Genomic DNA, 15,067 nt, shown 5'->3' on the forward strand with positions numbered 1-15,067 from the left:
AAAGCTGTGGAATTGAATCAATGGACCAGACTCCAGTGCTTTGGTCACAGGTTGCATCTCGCCATTGGTAAGTGTAGGCCTACTGCTCTTATCCTACTCTCTTCTACTCCTCTCATAGGTTTCTCTCCTCCTCTCCTATCATACATTCTCTCTCCCCAATGTCTCTTAACACATATCCTACCCATCTCCCCCATTGAACTCTCTCCCTGTCATTGTTATAATTTATTTTTATATAATTTAATTTATAATTCATAATTATATAATATAATTTATATATTTCAGTCTAAATGCCTTACCCAATTAATGTTTTGGCTGTTGAATTGATCCATGATTTATTTATTTTTCAGAAAATGCTCTGAAAGCTGATTCTGTGGCTAGAAAAGTAAGTCGGACAACAGGACTGTGTAAACAGTTAGTTGGCCATTTCTCACAGTTGGAAGAAGAAGACTGCTCTGAGCAGGGCACAGGAAGAACTAAATCTGCCAAAGCACTCATTGATCACAGAGTGTCCAACAAGATGGGGGTCTAGGCAGAGGATGGTCGAGAGGATCCTGGAGCAGAGCAAAGCTTTGTCTCAGGTTCTGTCTGAAGACAGGAAAACGCGCCACCTGCTCCCGACATGGCACGACATCGAGGTCCTCGAGGCAATCAACAAAGCCCTGCATCCTCTCCAGGAGTTTACCGATGCCCTCTCTGGTGAAACTTATGTTAGCGTGTCATACCTGAAACCAGTCCTGCATCTCCTGAGAACATCAACTCTGGCTGAAAATGACGAGGACTCAGACCTGACCAAGGCTATCAAGTCAAGGGCCCTTGGCTACATGGAGGATAAATACAGTGACCTAGCCACACAGGAGCTTCTGGACATCGCTTCATTTCTTGATCTGAGATTCAAGCTAAACTACACCAGTCCAGAGAATGTTCCACACATCCAAAAAAGAATGAAGATTGAAATGGAACAGGTGGCACACAAGGTAACTTACTTTTTATGTGCAGTTTAGTGAATACAAGATAACATGCAAAGTTGCGAAAGCAAAATTGTTTGATTACACGTTTATATAAAATGCCCAATTGAATAAAATTACACTATTACAAAACATAACAGCTCTCATCTCTATGTTTTTCAGGACAAGGGGGCTTGTGTCAGCACCACAGACGCCATGCTTCAAAGTGCAGCAGAGGCAGAGCCATCCACTGTGAAGAAGGCAAAGCGGTCATTGGGCAGCTTCCTTAGGAGTGGCACTCTGCCCTCTGCTTCATCTTCTGTGCAGCTGGAGAATGTCATAGAAGTTGAGATGAACAGCTACCTGATGACTCCTACCATTGATGGTGAGGAAGATCCCCTAGATTGGTGGAAGGTACACAGTGTTAACTTTATGATGTTGAGCAAAGTAGCTCGGAAATTCCTCTGCATACCAGCCACAAGTTCGCCATCGGAGAGAGTGTTCAGTGCTGGTGGAAATGTTGTCACTTGTCAGCGTTCATGTCTGAAACCAGCAAAGGTTAACATGCTTGTTTTCTTGTCAAAAAATCTGTGAAGATCACAATTCATGTTGAGAAGAGGGACAGGGAGGGAGGGAGGGATGGAGGGAGAGTGAGGGAGGGAGGGATGAAGGGAGAGATTGAGGGAGGGATGAAGGGAGAGTGAGGGAGGGAGGGATGAAGGGAGAGTGAGGGAGGGAGGGATAAAGGGAGAGATTGAAGGAGGGATGAAGGGAGAGGGAGGGAGAGAGGAGGGATGGATGAAGGGAGAGATTGAGGGAGGGATGAAGGGAGAGGGAGGGAGAGAGGGAGGGATGGATGAAGGGAGAGATTGAGGGAGGGGTGAAGGGAGAGGGAGGGATGGATGAAGGGAGAGATTGAGGGAGGGAGGGATGAAGGGGGAGAGAGGGAGGGAGGGATGAAGGGAGAGATTGAGGGAGGGAGGGATGAAGGGAGAGGGAGGGAGGAACAGAGGGAGGGGTGGATGAAGGGAGAGGGAAGGATGAAGGAAGAGATTTGAGGGAGGGATGGATGAAGGGAGAGTGGGGGAGGGAGGGATGAAGGGAAAGATTGAGGGAGGGATGGATGAAGGGAGATTGAGGGAGGGATGGATGGATGAAGGGAGAGATTGAGGGAGGGATGGAGGAAGGGAGAGAGAGATGGGGGGGCAGAGGGAGGGAGGGACAAAGGAATGGAGAGAGAGATGGATGGAGGGAGGGAGGGAGGGAGGGAGGGGGGATTGGTCCGGGGCCACTATGCTTCCGTTTTGAATAATTGCTATGCACTTAATCCTAGAGGCTGCACATTTTTGGCATTCTGTTTAACATTGTCGTTGCTGTTCCTCTGAACGACCTACCTCTTTTGCAATGCCAGAGATTATCTACTGAAAGATCCTGTTATTTTCTTATTGTAAAGTTGTATTTATTATTATTATTACTTTATTTAACTTGATGGCAGAATGTGCAACTTGGATGCTGCTCCTGAGCTATAAGTGATTGACTTGCCTCTTGAAAATGTCCTAGTCCTAATAGCTCATGTATGTTCCATGCCCACGGACACTGTGAAAGACGTGTATGTTGATGGATGGATGGATGCTGCTGTTATTTATCAATAAAAGGCCTACAAGTTGGAAAAGTTGGAAGCTATTTATATTTTCATCCTTGCATTAGAATATAGAACAGTTGATTTTCTCATGCAATCTCATGTGGTAGGTGTTTAAATCCATTACACAGTGAATATTGATGTTTTAAAAAAATATCGCAAATCGAATCGCAATTTCAGTCAGAAAAATCGCAATTAGTTTTTTTCCCCAAATCGTTCAGCCCTATCAGATACGGCCATGTTATGATCACAACATGGCTGACCCCTGTCTCTAAGAGGAGAGTGTTCCTGTGGGCAGAGCAAGAACTAGAAAATCTGGCACACGAGGTAGTATGGGCACCGCCACAAGAAGCAGAGGATCCAGGCATACTGGTGCCGCCAGCAGAACTAGAGAATCCAGCACCAGATGCAGTGGCACCGGGGCCTCCAGACATTGGGGTTTTGGGAAATTGTTACCCAGTGAGAATTAGACAGGCACCCACGTATCTCAAGGACTAAGTGGTAGCAGGGGCAGAATAATCCCCTCGTAGAATCAGACTAGGTTTAAGTGAATTTGTTCAGCACATAAAAGAAGGATTTTTGTAGACTATGGGGGGAGGAATGTTGTAATGTTCTGATTCATGTTGTATGTTATATTCAGTCAGGCAGTCAGGTGATATAAGGAGAGGGGCTTAATGTAGAGGGGGACCGGAAGTAACGTTCAGCAAGGAGATAACCACCGGAATGCGTAGTAATGGAGTCTGAAGTGCAGAATGCAATAAAGAGTAAATAACTTTGAGAGTGTATCATCCTTGACTTTATTACAGTAATTGTATAGCAACATGTAAACCTCAGTTGCTGGCGGTCCATCTGATGCCTGACCAGCCTCAGTGCAAATGTATAACTATGTGTGTGTTTATTCTATCCAGAATAAATCAGCCTTCAGCAGCAAGAAGTGGTCCAGCTATTTAATACACAATGCAGAAACACATGCGTACAAGACCAAACCGGTCACATCAGCAATTAATTTTGAGTCAGCACAGGTGGTGGCCTCTAGATTTGCTTATGAATTACGTTATACGGCCATGTTCTCCACTTAATGTCACCAGCGAATAAAAGAAGTGAACGCACGCAGCAACGACCAGCAACAGAGAAATTCACTGAAAACAGACCGCATGTCGGTATGTTCGCTTCACGCGCTTCCCTCTCAACATGGTCATACAAAACAGCTTGCTGAATTCAGAAAAGATGAATAAACGATTCTGTTTTCGATTCAAATGTGTTTCTATATGACCCTCCCCTGGACTCAAATTAAAAAGAACAGTAACCCTCTCCTGGACTCAAATTAAAAAGAACAGTAACCCTCTCCTGGACTCAAATTCAAAAACAGTCGTCTAACCCTCCCTTGTTCATTCGAAGTTCACTTCCTAAACCGAAGCCCCAAACGGCTGCGCTCTAATCTTTCAAAAATAAAAAATAACATACAACTTACCGAATTGAGGATTGTCGTAGCCTACAGTGAAAGGCTAGTGAGTAGGTTGTGATGGAAACGTTTGTTTACTCAAAAAGAATAAAGAGCTTGTCTCTTGTTTTCTTCAGATGGATAAAATATTTGCAATGGGGAATCTTTACAGGCGTGACAAACAATGTTCAACTGTGAAAAGATTCACTGCGAAAAGTTTCCAAGGTAGAGAGAGACACAAATTACGAACACAATTTATATACACTTTTGGTCGTGACTGCTAGTCTTTTCAATGCTCTTAACCAATCGGTGAAAGCCGGGAACAATGACGCGTTTCACTGTTCAGACTCTGCAGGCCCGGAGACTTCGAGGGGGCGGGTCAACTGTCAATCAATTTCTACTTTGGCCAATCAGAGGCTGACAATCGTCTTGTCAATCAAAAACTAATTTCGCCTGAAACGGTTGAATCACTTTTTATTTGGCGAATCTTCTTTCTCTTAGGAGAAGGGGTGTGAGACGCAAAGCTAATTTGTCATTAATAAGTGTCAGCTGCGGACGATCAAGCGAACATATTGGACGTCTTTCGAGGTAAGGGAGATTGACACAAGTAACATAACAATAAGCAGTTATTTTAACGTATTTTCAATTAGTTATAACATTGACAGCGCCTAAATGCTCACATTTAAGAACGTAGACGAAGATGCTGAGATGCCTAACGTTAGATAAATAGCTAGTTAGTGAATACATCCATGATCCTAGCCGTCACAACTAGGCTATTCTTGACCCAAGTTAACATTAGCAAAGCGGTGTACCTGCGCACATGCACAAACAGAGCAGTGCTTCTACAAAGAAATCTATCATATTTATTTTCTCATGTAAACACTGGACGTTTGGTGTTGCCAAGCAATTAGGCTCTTTGCACAAGCTCCACTACTTCCTGAAATTCTACAGGCATCCTTATTTCCTGTCCTATACGATTGGATGGAAGTTATTAATCAGGTGTGCCGCTTATATAGATAAACAAATAGACAGGTAGGTGTGTATATATATACACAGTATGCATGATTATGTTCTGTTAAAAATATATAATTTGTTGACAGGAAACCAAGAGGTACAAGAGAGTGGAAGAGGGGACAGGAGGAGAGGACATAGAGATGAGAGGTGAGATACCTGATGTTAGCCAAAGAGACACTACATTAATTAGATCCTGGCAAGTTTAAAAAATAATGTGGATGGATGGGTGGGTGGGGCTGTGTGTGTTTATAGCTTATGTTTATGTTTTGTTAATTTGTGGACAGGAGATGAAAATGGACACCACAGTGGAGGAGAGGTGACAGGAGGAGACCAACATGGACACCACAGTGGAGGAGAGGTGACAGGAGGAGACCAACATGGACATCAGAGTGGGGGAGAGGTGACAGGAGGAGACCAACATGGACAAAAGACAGGAGCAGAGGTGACAGAAGGAGACCAGCATGGACATCAGAGTGGAGGAGGCCAGGCTGGGAGAGAGGTGACAGGAGGAGCTAGTCTCATGTTTCTAATACATGGTGTGTTCTCATCAACATTCACTTAAGTTGTGTCCTCTCTGGATGACCTCCACTGCTCTCAGTTAAAAATGATATTAATCCAATATGATGTGTGTTGTTCTTTATAGATCTAGCCTCTTAATTCTGCTCTCAAAGTGCACCAGATTGAAGCACCACAACTAAATGACCTCGGTATTACAAAAATCCTGCGTACGGCCCTGGTCCTGAATGTTTCAGAGGGCAGATGATAACCTCCTTCTAAGCAAGGAGCAGGTGTTCATAACTCTGTCTGCATCACTACACTGAGGTGACATTTTGGTTGTACCGTCTGATCACAACACTAACTGTTCTAATTTTTAACCTATCTGTCTACATATCTATCTGTCTGTCTGTCTCTCTCTATCTTTCATTGTCTGCCCCTGTTTTATTATTGTATCCGAGGCTTCACGTTTGGTGATGGGACCTCAGTGGGTGAGAACAGACATGCTGAATAGACATAAAGATCTAGGCATGGGCAGCATCTTTCCATCCATTTAAAAATAAATATGTATTATTTTATGCCAACCTACATTCAGTCTAGCCCTAACCTCTTAGAGTGCAGGAAGTGTCGGCCAGCTGTGTCATGTGTGTGTGTCTCCATTCTCAGCGTCAGTACATCCAGTTTGATAGTTCACCTGGGCCAGCAGACTAAGCAGAGCCTCGACCCAAACAAGGTGTCCTGAATGGTCTCCCAGGTCCGCCTTGTACAACTGAACTGTCAGCCCAGTGTTTCAGTCTGGTCTACAAGCTATTCAATAAAACCTGGAGAAAAGTATCTGTATCTTGTCTTTACACTTACAGCACACATGCTGCACAAATGATGACCTTAATTGTATGACACTTGTTTTGTAAAATGCACAAGGGTATCTCTAACTTGGCTAGACTGTGGATGTGGTGACTAGTCCAGGCAAGTCAGCATGGTATAAGCTGCATACAGGTGAGCAGAAGCTGAAACGCTTGTTCCTTGGCTAGGACCAAGGCAGCTTGCCAGCAGGGTCAGGCCTGTGCCGGGAGGTCAGTACATTAGAACCCCCTTAGGCGGGCTGTATGTATCCTAGGTTCTTAAACTTATATTTGTGGTATAGAAAGGTAGAACTTGCTTGGTTGGTTATGCAAGTGTGTGTGTGTGTGTGTGTGTGGTACTGTTGATTTTCCTCCACAATCCTCTCTCAGCCATATGTTTCCCCTATGTGGATCTGAAAACAGTGATAGGGATTAAATTAGGTTGCTAAGAGAACTGCTAGTCACCAGAAGCATTCAAGAACATAACCCGTGCTGGAATACTAGTGTATGAACAAATCAATACAAGTAGAGCACATCTACTGACAGGCTGGCTGAATGACTGGAAGACTGACTTGGGACCTCCACTGAGGGCATCCCAGTCCTGGCTATGGATCAGTAGGCTAGTGATGCTCCCCTGCCCCTGGGCTAGTGTAGACCATTGCTAGCCTCTACCCACCAGCCATTACATTGATCATAGGCCTACTAAGAGAATACAAGGGGAGTCTTGGTAAGGCTTTTATCAGGGAGGTTGATGGATTACGTCTTTCAAACTACATGATTTGCATTAAAAATATAATCTCTCTCACACACAGTCATGTAATCCAGTCAATCTAACTCCATAACAAATTGCATTAGGCCTACGTAACTAGCAAGCTAGCAAACTAAGTCAATGTAGACAGCTAGCTAACTAGCTAGCGTCATTTCCACCATGCCCCTTCTCCTAAGAGAAAAGCGATTCGCCAAATTAAAAGGTGATTGACAACCGTTTCAGGTGAAATGAGTTTTTTGATTGACAAGACGATTGTCAGTCTCTGATTGGCCAAAGTAGAAATTGATTGACAGTTGACCCGCCCCCTGGAAGTCTCTGGGCCTGCAGAGATACACACTTGGAAAATTGAGGGGTCTTCTACAGGGCAATAAAGTGGGATCTCTGTATAAAAACACCTAATGAGAAGCAGGGGGCTTGATACCACAAGGGAACATGCATAATGGGTGGGGGACAACATGTTTACATGTGTACAGTACTTGTTGTTGGCAACCCCGCCCCATTAGCGGACCTAGGACTACAACTGGCTAAATTGGCTCTGATTGAGAGACATGTGCCACTGATTGTTTGATTGGTTTCCATTTGCCTCGTTAGTATGTGTACAGTATTTCTAGCCTACATGTACAGTAGCTCCCATCTTGTTCTTTGTCTGTTCCATTTGCTGTAGCTGTGCATAGTCCCTGGTGTTTCCGGTGCCATCTTGTAAGTCTGTAAGTTTATTAGCTCTGTCTTTTCTTCTTCACTTGTCGAGTGTATACCTTGGTTTTATTGTTTAGTCTTTGGTTTTGTGAAAACTGCTGAAACCTCAATGCACCTGTGACAGTTACATGCAGCCCTTGTGATTGCTTAAGTCAGTATGAAACCATCTATGGCTTCTCACATGGCAGGTAACTCAACAAGAGTTCAAGCCCAGGGGGGATGCAGAATAAATATGCTAATACATGTACAGTTCATACTCAGGCATTGTGCTGTGACATGATTTTTTAAAACTTATTTATGTATTTATTTGTAGCTGTTACTGTTTCTTCATTTTGTTTACATCTCTTCATCTGACCAGCCTGTTGTCTGCTTACATCTCAATCAGTCCCACCTGTGTTCAATTTAGTCAATCAGTGAATCCATGCTCAGTCCAGAGTCCCACAACTCATTCCCATCACAGTATGTAGGCCTACTAATATGTTCATCCAGGATTGCTACAGTGTAAATAAGCTGCAACATTTATCATTTTTTACTTAGAGCTATCTGAAGCCAGCCATGCTCTCCTCATATTCACTGCACATTCTTGCTCAATAAATCTCCAATGTTCATGATTTAAAAAATGACATTTTCATGACATGGTAGATGTAGTGTGAAATGTATTGTGTGCCAGAAACAACCACAAACAACCTCAGATCACCAGATTTAACTTTTCTCCACTTCCATGGTGGCCTGCTATACACTGTCGAACAGTGTCACAATATGGATTAGAGCAGGGGTTCCCAACCTTTCTTCCCCAGAGCCCCCCACTTACACCTGATGGAATTTGCCCCCCCCCCCCCCCCCCCCAAATCGGTGTGAACGTCCAGTCTGTGTATGTTTGTGTGTGCAAATTAATTAATTAAATTAATGTTGACACGATTCATAGTCTCTGATTAATTTGTTGAATTTATATGATATTGTAGTGCCTTACATACAAGGCTTTTTGGCCCTTCATCAGATATAATCATGTATTTTGCTGTGTGACATGTCAATAACATGATTCTTTGACAAATATTTGTCTAGCTTATATTAGGCCCTCAAATTATCTGAGGTCTGGCACACCAAACAGAACAATAACAAGACAAGACTGGCTCACTAGTCACCAGACACCAGTCGTCTAACAGGGTTCTTATCACAAACATGCATCAGCAGGTATGTGTGTTCTGATTGGCTGTGTGACAAGCCGCTGTGTGTGTGTGCCTTGTTTTCTCTTGCACAGTTCAAGTTCTGCAGCCTGTTCAGCTATGAGGACTGGGGGAATCATCCCAAACTCCTGCTTCTGCCCGGAAAGGCCAAGCAGCAGGGACGCTGTCAGGGCTTCACAGTGAGCCATCTATCAACACACACACACACACACACACAAACACTCACATAGACACCAACAGACACACACACACACACACGCCAAAACACACAGACAGACACACACACACACACACATAGACTGATACACACTCACACACACATGGACACACACAAACACACACATACTGTAGGAGCAGCAACCTTAGCTGGCAGCATCATCTCTGTCTCTCTCTCTGTCTGTCTCTTTCTCTCAATAAACAGTATAAAGGAGAGTTCCCTATGGTGACAAAGAAAGGGGCACCATCTTTTATCTTCCGTTGATTAAACCCACCCCCCTCATTTCTCTTCTATCTCAGTACATGCTCAGTTATGGGGTTGGCAAGGAGGTCTACAAACAGGTGAACACTAGACTTCTGTACAGACTTATTAAGGAAATTATCAATCAATCAATGATGTGCATGTGTGTATGTGTGTTTGTTTGTGTGTGTGTGTGTGTTTGTTTGTGTCTGTGTGTGTGATTGAAACGTCTAGTATGTCCCTAGCACGTCTGTAACGTCTCTCTCTCTCCCTCTCTCTCGCTCTCTCTGTCTCACAGACATGCTCCTCCATCCTCATGGCTTCCTCTCCATGGCCGATGACATCATAGTGGGGATCTTGTTGGGGTTTGCGTCCCTGTCTGAGTAGCCAGTTCTTCACTGGCCTGCCGTCCTAACGGTCACCTGGCTACATAGTTCTGAAGCTGTGCCCACAGACCATAACAAGCACATTTGCTGTATGGAAATATGGTATAAAGCCTGATTTACATTGAGCTGCTGTGTACAGGAAGTCACAGATTAAAAACACAACAAAATATGTACAGTAAGGGTTATGGTTCACCTCACGATAACAGAAACGTATGTGAGAGACTGGGGGAAATTCTACTGATGTAACTGAAATTGTTAGATATGAAGTGAATGGAAAAGAATGTTAAATCCATTGGGTGTTAATCAAAAAATGACATAAATGTGATGCATTTTGATTTAATTAGGTTTATTGCATAAGCCTCATTATTATGTATTTCAAACAAATATATTATTAATCTTGAATAGATAACCTGATTATTATGCATTTCAAACAAATATACGTTATGTATTTTGAATACATAATCTGATTATTATGCATTTAAAGCAAATAGACTTTATTTATACTGAATACATAAACCTGGTGATTATGCATTTCAAATAAATAGGTTTTATTACACTGACAAATATGCATCATGTAAAGTTTATTAGGTACATTTATGTTAAAACTACCTAAAGCAAATTCATGGAAATTTCTCATGCAATTAAATTACATAAATCTTAAAAGTTAGGCTTAAATATTTCTGTGAGTGCAGTGTACCAGTAGAGACCAGTGTATCTGGAGGAGCCCAGTGTACCAGTAGGAGACCAGGCCTAGGTCTGTGTGAGTTTCAGAAGAACATCTTCACTCTTCATAGTGTTTATAATCTGATAATCTGCATCCTCTGCTTGCAGTTTGAGGTCTCCTAGCTGAGCTCTGTGCAACACCGCCACTATGTGGTTGACTGCTATCACTGCATGTTGATGAGGGTCTTCGGGTGGCCAGTTATTTTGGCTTTTATTTATTTTGGCTAGTTAATGCATGCTTTCATCACAAGCAGGCTGGACTACTGCAATGCTCTACTATCAGGCCTACCAAAGAAAGCAATCTCTAAGCTACAAATGATACAGAATGCTGCAGCACGAGTCCTCACTAAGACTAGACGAAGGGCACACATCACACCAGCGTTAAAATCACTACACTGGTTACCAGTCAACTCTAGAATAGACTTTAAAATACTATTACTAGTCTATAAATCTCTCCACAGTCACTCACCAGAATATATTTCAGACATGCTTGTTAAGTACATGCCCAACAGACCACTTAGATCAGGGGTGTCAAACTCTGGCCCGCGGGCCAACTTAGGCCCGCAGTGTAATTATATTTGGCCCGCGAGGCAATACCAAATGACTACTAGAGCTGGCCCGCCAGTATTATACAGCGCATTCACCGCTAATACTACAAATCCCATAATGCTCTGCTGTTGTTTTGGCGCGTCAATCAAGACAGGACCCAGAAACGCCCTCTCTTCTGTGACAGTAGTCATAGCAATCTCATACTACAACTGTAACCGTGTTACCCCTTTTTTAAAAATGGCGAAAAGAAAGGCAGAAAACAGAAGCTTTACGTTATGTAACGTCTCACTGTGATAGAGACACCTGTGTTGACCTAGCCGGCCGCTGTGTTTGCTCTGTTCCTGTTCCTTCAATCCTGTCTGCCTTCTTGCCGGCCTGTCTGTCTCCCTGCCTGGCTGTCTGTCTGCATGCCGGCTGTCTGTCTGTCTGCCTGGCTGTCTGTCTGCATGCCGGCTGTCTGTCTGTCTGCCTGGCTGTAGGACAGTCAGGGTTTTACAAGCTTCTCTACTGAGCAGATGGAGCACCAACACTTGTGTCTGAGGGCGTATTCACATATGTTAGTGCACACCATTGATGCGCACCAAAAGCGAAAGTGATAAGTGCATGTTCAATGTTAAAGCAAAACTTGTTTGGGTCCATATTAACATTTTAATTTGTTCAATGTTGGCCCGTGACTTTGTTCAAGTTTTAATTTTTGGCCCACTGTGTATTTGAGTTTGACACCCCTGACTTAGATCCTCAGGCACTGAACTTTTAACAGTTCCAAAAGCCAGGACCAAGAAACACAGAGAGGCAGCTTTTAGTTTCTATGCCCCCAACCTCTGGAACACCCTACCGGAGTGCCTAAGAAGGGCCGAAACAACGGAGGTCTTCAAGCGAGACCTCAAGACGTACCTTTTCGACCTAGCCTACAATCACTAGCTAGGACCTTGAGACACAGAAAGGCAGCCTCAAACCTACCTGTGAATCCTTTGTATACATTGGTATTTATCCTGCTATGCAATGTATGTATATCAAGTAGTGTACAGAAGCTGGTTATCCTGAAACAGGCTTGTTCTGTTCTGACTGCTGTGTTGCTTTAATGACTCAGTGTGCTACTAACCGTTTTCTGCCTCCCCTAGTGCCTCTCTCTCTCCCTCCTATCCTCTAACCAGGTCCAGTGTCAGCTGTGGAGCTGTGGATGTCGTAGTATTTAGTACACACACACACGTACACACAGACACACATCAGTCCACATCCGGCTTAGGCCTGGACCTGATGCTCTTAGCCTTTCTTGCTCCGAAAATTTAATTTAATATTATTTATTGTTCTTTAAATGTTCTTAGCAATTAGACAAATATATTCCAGGAGCTTGCCCCAGGTTGCCTGCTTCAATATCTGTGTGGTCTGTATGGCTCTATCTGCTACTAACCCTGCTCTGCGTTCCCTCTGCCTTCCCTCTCCCTAGTGCCTCTCTCTCTCCCTCCTATCTTCTAACCAGGTCCAGTGGATGCCCCACTGTCACCAGCAGACCTCCCGAAGTCCGATAGATACCCCTGTGTCTACTGTGGATGATGTAGCATGTCCGTAGAATATTCTCTCTCCTATGATGCTTTTAGCCTCTCTCACTCTGAAATGTAATTTAAATGCAATGTATTGCTTCATAAATGTTCTTAGCCGGTAGACAAACATACTCCTGGAGCTTGCTCGATCGCCTTGTTGAGAGGGGTCAGGGAAGAATTTTTACACCTCACTTATCTGGCCCCCGGGTGATTACTGTTTTTTTGCTTCCCTCTGGAATATGTAGAGAGTGGGTCGTATGCCCACCTCCCTTGTTCTCTGTAAAGCGCATTGTGTTGCCTCTGGGTATGAAATGCGCTATACAAATAAAGCTTTGATTGATTGATTGATTGATTGATTGATTTTATGACATAACCTTGAACAAATTGCAACATAAATTATTTCAACTGTTTTAGTGTCATACATATGTTCTTTATAACATATCAGTTAGTCCCCCAAAATCCCAGTGGTGGAAAGTAATGAAAAATGCAGATGGAAAGTATGTGACAAATATACCAATTTCAAATTTTCGCCTATGTAAAAGAAAAAGGTTTATGCATGTTTATTGTCTGATGTCCACACAACAGTGTCCCCAATCAACCAGAAACTATATAGGATGCATCACAGTGCATATACAGAAATATAATTTTAATTCTATTGGCATTTGGTGAAGAGAAAAGGGGTGAATCTCACATATTGCAACAGAAAATCTGACGTGTATTAATCAAATAGCTCAAGAGTCTAGAACCCTGGAGAGGACAGTCTACAACCCTGGAGAACAGTCTACAGCCCTGTAGAGAACAGTAGAACCCTGGAGAACAGTCTACAGCCCTGTAGAGAACAGTAGAACCCTGGAGAGGACAGTCTGAGATGTAGAACCGTCCATAGCAGTGGACTACCTACCACTACCTGTGGGAGAAAATCACACGTGCGTGTGAGCGCGCGCGCGCGCACGCACGCACACACACACACACACACACACGATTAGAGGGTCCACTTCAGCAGAGAAGAGAACATGAGCAGGATGATAATAATAATAATAATAACTTGCATTCATCATCATCTTCATCATCACATGCCGCCTGATGTGAATTTGCACACCCTGATCCTTTACAGCTGCTACATGCAACAGAACACTCAAGGCCATGTTTCTTGCATGTGCACCTCAGGCTGCTGCAGTCTGTCTTGCAGGTGCATCTGATGATCTTAAGAAGTTCTTGTGGAGCTGGTGGTAAGTCCGTCTGGACAGGGACAAGCCTCCCATCATTCTCATTCTCAAGTTAGAGATACCCTTGTGCATTTGACAAAACAAATGTCATACAATTAAGGTTATCATTTTTGCAGCATGTGTGCTGTAAGTGTAAAGACAAGATACAGATAATTTTCTCCAGGTTTTATTGAATAGCTTGTAGACCACACTGAAACACTGGGCTGACAGTTCAGTTGTACAAGGCGGACCTGGGAGACCATTCAGGAAACCTTGTTTGGGTCGAGGCTCTGCTTAGTCTGCTGGCTCAGGTGAACTATCAAACTGGATGTACTGACGCTGAGAATGGAGACACACACACATGACACAGCTGGCCGACACTTCCTGCACTCTAAGAGGTTAGGGTTAGGGCTAGACTGAATGTAGGTTGGCATAAAATAATACATATTTATTTTTAAATGGATGGAAAGATGCTGCCCATGCCTAGATCTTTATGTCTATTCAGCATGTCTGTTCTCACCCACTGAGGTCCCATCACCAAACGTGAAGCCTCGGATACAATAATAAAACAGGGGCAGACAATGAAAGATAGAGAGAGACAGACAGACAGATAGATATGTAGACAGATAGGTTAAAAATTAGAACAGTTAGTGTTGTGATCAGACGGTACAACCAAAATGTCCCATCAGTGTAGTGATGCAGACAGAATTATGAACACCTGCTCCTTGCTTAGAAGGAGGTTATCATCTGCCCTCTGAAACATTCATGAATTAAAATGGATTTAATAAGGATTTGTTCCTTTTATTATTTCTCTCAGACTCAATAGCTGCAGCCCATAGATTACATGTTCTATAGGGTGTGTTAGGGTACTTATTTTCCAAAGTATGGTAAAATTAGCACTTGCGTTTTCATTTGCATTTATGGTCTTCTAACGTCAGACTAGTCAAGATCCTGCAGTAGCCTATTCATATCTGCCTGGTTAGATTTCTATCTGATGTTGGCTAGTTAATGTTAGCTGGTGTTATTAGCAAGCTGGCTGGATTTGGACCTGATCCAGGGCTCTTGTTCTTGTGCATTCCATTCATTTCAATATGAGAGGTGTGAACGGCCTATTGGTGGTATTTGGCGCAGCTGCACAGCGTCATGACCTCATTTTCATTGATGAATCTGGATTCAATCTAT

This window comes from Borostomias antarcticus (genome assembly GCF_949987555.1).
Source record: "Borostomias antarcticus genome assembly, chromosome: 1".
NCBI lineage: Eukaryota > Metazoa > Chordata > Actinopteri > Stomiiformes > Stomiidae > Borostomias > Borostomias antarcticus.